Here is an 8,571-nt window from a genome sequence, read left to right as displayed (position 1 = left end):
ACAAAATGCGGAACACATGTGGCTGGTATCCGTGTTTTGCGGACCGTAAAAAACAGTACGGTCATGTGTATGAGGCCTTACTAACAGGGAAAGCACTTATTGGTTAACCCTTTAATGACCAGGCCTGAAAAGTTCTTAATGACAAGTCACTTTTTTGTGATTTAGTAATAACTTTTGGAGCTTTTTATTACATGACACAGGGCTTTCTAATATTTTTTTTGTTTTATTAGGGGGAAACTATAAAAAAAAATGTTTTCAAGTTTTTATTCAAACTATAGCTCATTCTTTAAATATTCAAATTATTATAATTAGATGCCTATTTTGTGTTGGATTGTTTTATTATATAATATGTATAGTTTCACCTGAATGGGGTGATAATGGTGATGGTTTTGGTTGATGTAGGCTTTTTTCTCTTTTATGTATTTTATTTATTTTTTCTTCTAACTTTTTTTTTTATATATATTTCTGCTACAAAAAGACTTTTGGGGGACACTGACTTTTTTATTTTGCACATTTTCCTTTCTTTCATTTTATTTATTTTGTATTTTTTTATTTTTTATAATCACTTTATTACTTATTTTTAAAATAGATTTTTGCCACATAATATGCCCCCCGAGTGGTCATAAAAAGACAGCTGGGGGACAGTGAACAATTTCCTTTTGCACTTTTTCCTTTTACTTGTATTTTATTACTTTTTTTTTTGTTAAAATTTTCGTTTCTTTTTTTTTTAAATATACTTTTGCCAGACAATATGTCCCTCAAGAGGTCTTTAACCCCTTCCCGACCAGCGCCATACTAGTATGGCGCTGGCCGGGTTTTTAAAGATGGCGTCCTCTCTGTTTCTTACAGCAGACACCCGCTGCTAATGTCCATGACCGGTGGTAATGCCGATCGCGGACATTTTGCACTTCAGATGCCGTGATCAATCCTGACCACGGCATCTGAGTGCGCGAAATACTGGAAGTGCGCGCTTCCGGTAATACTCCGGCTCCCCCTGTGCAGCGATCGGAGGAGCCGGAGCTTGTGTGCAGCAGCCCCTGTCTTAGTGAATAACAGGAGGCTGCTGCTGAGTGTTTCCTATAGAGCACTTTCCTGTAATAGGGCTCTATAGAAAACTAGTGAGAATAGCAATCTAGGAAAAAAGTGTCAAAATGGCCGATTTGTCGTTTTTGGTCTCTTCATTTTCTACCAAAAATTAAATAAAAAGTGATCAAAAAGTCATATACACCCTAGAATGGTATCAATGAAAAGTAGAGATTGCCTGCAAAAAAGGAGCCCCCACACAGCTTCGTACATATAATTACAAAAAGTTTTAGGGGTCAAAATTTGGCGACAAAAAAATAAAACAGATTTTTTTTCCAGCTTTTTTTATTATTTTATCACTCATGTGAAAAGAATCAGCGGGACATACTGCAGACATCCCGGAGAACTGATCCAGGCAAGGAGATGATGTGACAAAAGAGTTTAAAAGAGGGCATAGCAATAAGAAAATAAATACGAGAAGGAAAGCACATACATATTTATGCAAAGTCTCCTCAAATAGAAAGCAAGGAAGATCAAGTAGGAACTTGTATAGGAAAGAAAAGTTCAGAGTGGCAATTTAGTTACCACAAGAAAGATAGAAATAGATACAAAGAAATACTATCTTTCCATCTAACAGCTACAGGGAGGGTGTGAATGTAAATACCCTTTTGTAAAGAATTTTGCCGACCATATTTGATCATATAAAAAATAATCACATCCTACTGCCAAAAAAAAAAAACATGCTGAGAAGCAGCCGGAATAAAAGTACGACATGTCGTAGCCTGCCTTGCCGCTAGTGTGAAACTAGCCTTAGGGCTCTTTCACACTTGCGTTATTGTCTTCCGGCATAGAGTTCCGTCGTCGGGGCTCTATGCCGGAAGAATACTGATCAGGATTATCCTAATGCATTCTGAATGGAGAGTAATCCGTTCAGGATGCATCAGGATGTCTTCAGTTCCGGTACGGAACGTTTTTTGGCCGGAGAAAATACCGCAGCATGCTGCGCTTTTTGCTCCGGCCAAAAATCCTGAAGACTTGCCGCAAGGCCGGATCCGGGATCAATGCCCATTGAAAGGCATTGATCCGGATCCGGCCTTAAGCTAAACGTCGTTTCGGCGCATTGCCGGACCCGACGTTTAGCTTTTTCTGAATAGTTACCATGGCTGCCGGGACGCTAAAGTCCTGACAGCCATGGTAAGTGTAGCGGGGAGCAGGGGAGCAGCATACTTACCGTCCGTGCGGCTCCCCGGGCGCTCCAGAGTGACGTCAGGGCGCCCCAAGCGCATGGATCACGTGATCGCATTGGACACGTCATCCATGCGCATGGGGCGCCCTGACGTCATTCTGGAGCGCCCCGGGAGCCGCACGGACTGTAAGTATACCGCTCCCCCGCTCCCCGCTCCTACTATGGCAGCCAGGACTTTAATAGCGTCCTGGGTGCCATAGTAACACTGAAAGCATTTGGAAGACGGTTCCGTCTTCAAATGCTTTCAGTACACTTGCGTTGTTACGGATCCGGCAGGCACCTCCGGCAACGGAAGTGCATGCCGGATCCCAACAACGCAAGTGTGAAAGAGGCCTTAGGAGAAATAATAATAGTTATTTTTGAAAAATAATAAATAAGGCCATAAACAGAAATAATATATTCTTTGGCTATTGTTATATATTAATTCATTCTGGGCCACTACGGTCTCTTGAATTTATAGTGTTATTTTTTCGCCACACATAGTTTTGCATTTAGGCCAAAAAGTTCAACTTTAGTCTTATCTGACCAGAGCACCTTCTTCCACATGTTTGTTGTGTTCCCTACATGGTTTGTGGCAAACTGCAAAAGGGATTTATTTTGGCTTGCTTTCAAAAATGGTTTTCTTCCTGCCACTCTTCCATAAAGGCCAGATTTGCGGAGTACACAACTAAGGCCGCTTTCAGACGAGCGAGTGTCACGCTCCGGACTCGCAGCGCAGCACCCATCCTGAACTTCCAGCACTGCCGGATTGCATAGTATTATATTAATTTATGATGCTATGTTAACCTTACAGTTCTGGAATGTATTGGATAACACTGACAGCATTATGTCAGTGACACTCGCTTGTCTGAAAGCGGCCTAATAGTTGTCCTGTGGACAGATTCTCCCACCTAAGCTGTGGATCTGTGCAGCTCCTCCTGAGTGACCATGGGCCTTTTGGCTGCTTCTCTAATTAGTGCTCTCCTTGCCTGGGCTGTCAGTTTAGGTGAATGGCCCTGTCTTGGTAGGTTTGCAATTGTGCCAAACTCCTTCCATTTTCGGATGATGGCTTGAACTATACTCCATGAGATGTTCAAAGCTTGAGATTTTTTTTTTATAACCTAACCCTGCTTTACCCTTCTCCACAATGCTATTCCTGACCTGTCTGGTGTGTTCCTTGGTTTTAATGATGTTGTTTGAACACTAATGTTCACTAACAAACCTCTGAGGCCTTCACAGAACAGCTGGGTCCGCAACCGTGATAAGGGGAGCACCGGTGTCCGCATATTGAGGACCCCCTATTTGAGGGCAGCAATACGGGCCAACACGAGGCCTAATTAGGTGACTTCTGAAGGCAGTTGGTCACACTGGATAAAATCTAGGGGGGATAACAGGGTAGATTAGAAAAAAAACTCCTATGCAAAAAAAAAAAAACTGGGCACAGATGCTGATCAGTGAAATACAGTTACAGCTCACACACAGAAAAACTGGTGTAGAGCTGTAAAAAAAAAAGACAAATAGGAGTATAGTAGCAGTGATGGTGCAACACAAGTCACAGCACAGAACCTCTCTGCATGCAGTAACCAACTAGAATGGCTGCCTGCAGGGAGATTCTTACTATTCTCTCATACCAGCCAATCGCAGCGCTAAAAGGGGATGCCAAAAGCATTAGGCCCCTTGCAGACGAGCGTTCCTGCCACAGCGAGTCCGCAACGCAGCTCCTGGCCTGACCTCCCAGCTCTGCCGGGGGTCACATAACATTATATTGATTTATGATGCTATGTAACCCTTATAGTTCTGGAATGTATTGGATAACACTGGCATAATGCTACCAGTGTTATCCCATACATTCCAGAACTGTAAGAGTTACATAGCATCATAAATCAATATAATGCTATGTGACTCCCGGCAGCGATGGGAGGTCAGGCCGGGTGCTGCGATGCGGACTCGCTGCGGGAGGAACACTCGTCTACAAGGGGCCTTAGTGTTCCCTGTTTAACCACAGGGGTGATTGGTGCTGTCCATTTCAGCACTACTCACCCCCATTGGAGCTCACCTGCAACTCCCTCACTGGTTTTTACAGTGAGGAAACTGGATTGGCTCAAAATGGTTAATAGTTAATATTTACCACTTGTCTACTTAAAGTGGTTGGCCACTTTCTGCCTATTGTGAAACAATGTGTATGCAAGATGATCATATGACACTTACTAATATGGACAGCTCTCCACACAGATCCATGGGCCGCAGATCCCTTGATAAAGGTCACAACTGACCGAAACGTCGGGACTTCTGTCTATGCCTAATATGTAACACTGGATGTGGAATGACACAAAGTGTTGTAAAGATAAAACACATGAATTAATGAATTAAAACTACTACCTTTAATATCACAACGTGTGGTGTGCCATAGATCCCTATCTACAATTGTCTCGATCCTCTATGAGCACCCACCCCATTATCTTCCAATGCATATTATAATCAGCCATAAATCACTCCATTTTCAAACTGCATGCCTCAAAGTACTCAAGATGACATTTAGAAAGTTTTATTTTTTTACCCTTTAGGTATTTTACAAATTTTGGGGGGCATATTTGCATAACCTTGCATTTTTCATTGCTAAAGCTCATTTGCCACTTCTCTATCCAAGCCTCCAATCTATCCAGATCCATCTGTAGCAGTATACTGTCCACATTTGTGTTAATTTCTTTACACAGTTTAGTGTCGTCCACAAAAATGTATATTTTACTGTGCAAGCCTTCTACAAGATAGATCATTAATATATTGAAGAGAAAAGGCCCAATGTGGTCCAGTGTGGTACCCCAATAGTGACCGAATCTGAGTATTATTAATTATTTTATGCACTTATATAGCGCTGACATATTCCACAGCACTTTACATAAGTACTAAACTGTCTCCAATGGGGCTCAGAAATCTAAGTTCCCTATCAGTAAGTCTTTCCAGTGTGGGAGGACTCCGTGAAGCAGCCCTTCCCAAGATGTGTCTTGGATCACAGGAGGCATATCTTCAGCCACCGATTGCCCATCAGTTTGTGGAGTGCGTGTTCGGGATACTTTACTCCAAGTGGAAGGTGTTCATGTAGACCCTACAAATGGATCCGGACAATGCAAACATGGTGATTTAAGCTTTTGTAGTCCTACACAACTTCAATAGGATTCACAATGCTTCCTTAGATGCTGGCCTGGACCAATATCTGACGTCATCAACTGTTGGTTTGGACCAGACCCTGCATGGACGACCTGGAATGTCCGGACTGTCTGTTCTGGACCTGCTGAAGTAGTCCTCATAAATGAGCAGTTCTGTGGCAGATGGATGATATTCATGGCAGTCACTGATTTGTTCTGGACTCTGCCCACTTTCATTTACTTGGTTAGTTAGCTTTCCTGTTGTATCGTTTCTGTAGGGACTTGCAAGAGAATAAGCATGCGCTGGCGAGGCAAGGTATTTTTCTGTCCCAATTCCACTTTCCAGTTTTAATCCGACTTTTAAGACTGATCGCATGCAAATACAATTCTTTTTCTGCTAACAAGAAATAGAATTTGGCGTAAAATACCTTCCGATTCCTGATTACAATCCACCCTCCAAATCATAGATTTCAATAAAGTCACAGATGCTGTTGTCTCACTAGTAGCAGTGATGCAATGTGATTCCCATCGCTCATCTAATTTATTGGAATCAGAAGAATAGTTGTATTTACACTGCACCCCTGCTACTAAACAATGCCTTTCTAATTGTGAAGCCAAGTTATCACATGCAGAAGCGCTGCTACCGCACAAAATAGCTGATCCCCAGGGCATGCCGGTCTTGGGGCACATGCCAAAGGTAGGGGCTAGGCTTTTTAACAAAGCTTCCTCCTGCCTCTCAGCACTGTTTTGGATGAGATACTCGAAGACACGAGCATCATTCAGGGCCAGAGTATGTCTGGCTGATACAGATGTGGTGCGCTGGCAGAAGACCTCTAGGCTCGAGACCTCTGGCAACAGCATTCACGGCAACCGTGTCACGGCGCACAACAAAAGCCGTGACAGCATGTTGTACAATTGGCAGCGATCACACCCTACCAAACTTGGTATATACACACAAATGCACAGGGTCCTGGAGACATGGGCCGTATCAGTCAGTGTGGGTTAGAGGTGCTGCCTACAGTACGAGAACGGAGCGGGGACATACTGTGCAGCCACCCTCCATTCATTTCAATGGGGCCGCTGAAAATAGCCGAGCGCTGGCTCTGCTGTTTCCGTCTGCCCCATAGAAATGAATGGGAGCAGAGGCCGCGCGTGCGCTCCTATTTACTTGTATGGGAGCAGCGCTTGGTGGTAGATGGACCCAGGGTCCACCAGCCACAGCTCTGCCCGCGACAATCCTAGCGATATGCCCCCATTGTATGTGATTTTTAGCACTTCTGCTGTATATGGGAGTATGGATTCCACTGGGGCCGCACTGAACGCTAGAGGAGCTGTCACCTCCCCTGACAGGTCACTGTAGTAACTACTCGCACCGCCATGTAATAACCGTTCTGGAGTGCCTGTTCTTTTGGCTCCAGCCCCCTATACCAGTGGGAGCTGGCAAAGATTTCAGAAATAATGTTCTCCTGTTTTTTTTCTTCAGATAATAGTAAATGTGTCGGGCTGCGTTTCTGGTAAAGCAAAGAGGGAGACCAAGAAGGAGGAAAAGTTCCGATTTTGCAGCAATACTGCACTAAAAAGGCTTCCCGTTGTTTTCAGTGGGAAATATGCACCACAGTTCTCACAGGCACGGATTTTTATGCTGCGGTTTTCAGGAATGCTTGAAGAACTGGTATGTCACTTCTCTGAATTGTTTCCGACTCGTTTGCGATTTGGTAAGTATTTAGCAGGAGTTTGACCAGAACGTTATCACCCATACAGGTGAACCGCCTAGTATTATTGGGCCACATTCACATCAGCAGTAAGGGAACGTTCACACTAGTGTTTGATTTCAGCAACGGAACCGTGTACAAACAGAAAGGTTTTTTTTCTGGATCCGTTGAAATACCGGATCGGTCATTAAAAAATTTCAAAGGTCAAAAGCCCTGCGCATGCGCAGACCAGAAAACCGGATCCGGCAATGTCTGGAACATTTGGTACCAGATCCGGCATTGATACATCTCTATGGAAATGAATCCCGGATCTGGCAATTGCGGTATTGTTCCTGGATTTTATCGGGTCAAATACCGTACAAGGGAGGGAACGGAAGACATCCTGGTGCATACTGAACGGATTAGGACAAAACTGATGCATTTTTTCCGGTATTGAGACCCTTTACCTGATTTCAATACCGGAAACGAATACCGCTAGTGTGAAAGTACCCTAACGCCATCCGTTACAGGAGCATAAGGAGGACACTAATGGCAGATCCGCACCTGACAGGAGCACCATACAGAGATGGCCTGACCTCAGGGGGCTGCATTTACAAAGGGGAAAAAGAATGCACAAAGGACTTTTTATTATCGTCAGAATTATAGTGTGAACATGAGGCACATTTCATGCGATATTCAGCAGATATGAGAGCCTTTCCCACAGCAGAAGAGGCGCCGCTGGAGTATAGAATAGATCTAAATATCGGTCTCCAGACCCGTCATCTAACCCTCCGCTTCCCACACGTACATTCCCGACGTCACGACGCCGCTTTTAAATTTGGCGCTCAAATTGCGATTCCTCTCTCGAGCTCGTCTCACTCACTCACCCCAGAAACATCGCCCCCAGTCCTCGAGCGGTTATGTAGTTCAATGGTGTGCCCGCATCAAACTACAGCTCCCAGAAGCCCTTCGGTCCCGCCTCAACTACGCATGCGCTGTAACTGATTATGCCGCCATTTTGTGAAGCAGGGGTTTGGAGAGATTAAACGGCGAGCTGGTTATCGTCTGGCGCCTCCGTTCTCGTCTCTCGCAGGTTGTCTATTCTGGATCCTTCGAATCTGTCCAAAAAGCAGAAAAAATCAGAGAAAAAGCTGCTCTAGGGAGGTAAGTAGAGGAAAAAACGCGATTTTGCAGGAGCTTTCTCCGGCCTCTAGGTGTCACGATGGGGCTCCGGTTCGGGCGGCTGATGGGGTGTTTGTCTCCCTCTATCGTTATTTGTATTTGGCGAAATGTCTGCAGCTCGAGCCTGGGAAGCGGTGTCTGCAGCGACGCCATTTGCTGCGCGCTCAGGCCGGCGCCAGGACTGGGGATGCTGCTGCGGGCCTGACCTCCATTTTACTCTGGCTTTTCTCCGTCTGCCCCGTTAGTGCAGTGGAGGGGCTGTGCGCGGATTACTTGGCTGCCATACTCGCTGGAAGTATGCGTCTCC

General features: G+C 44.7%; 1 protein-coding gene across 1 annotated transcript in view; it reads left to right on the top strand.

Moving 5' to 3' along the window:
• Positions 1-8,070: 8,070 nt before the first annotated feature.
• The window catches only part of CTCF (CCCTC-binding factor), a 71,106-nt gene continuing 70,605 nt past the window's right edge, over positions 8,071-8,571 (top strand). Inside the window, exon 1 of the mRNA XM_040409648.1 lies at positions 8,071-8,246. The gene's annotated coding sequence lies outside the window, so the exon portion shown is untranslated. The remainder of the gene's footprint in view (positions 8,247-8,571) is intronic.

This window comes from Bufo bufo, chromosome 10 (genome assembly GCF_905171765.1).
Source record: "Bufo bufo chromosome 10, aBufBuf1.1, whole genome shotgun sequence".
In the NCBI taxonomy this organism is placed as follows: Eukaryota; Metazoa; Chordata; class Amphibia; order Anura; family Bufonidae; genus Bufo; species Bufo bufo.
This window is presented reverse-complemented; position numbering and strand designations above follow the sequence as displayed.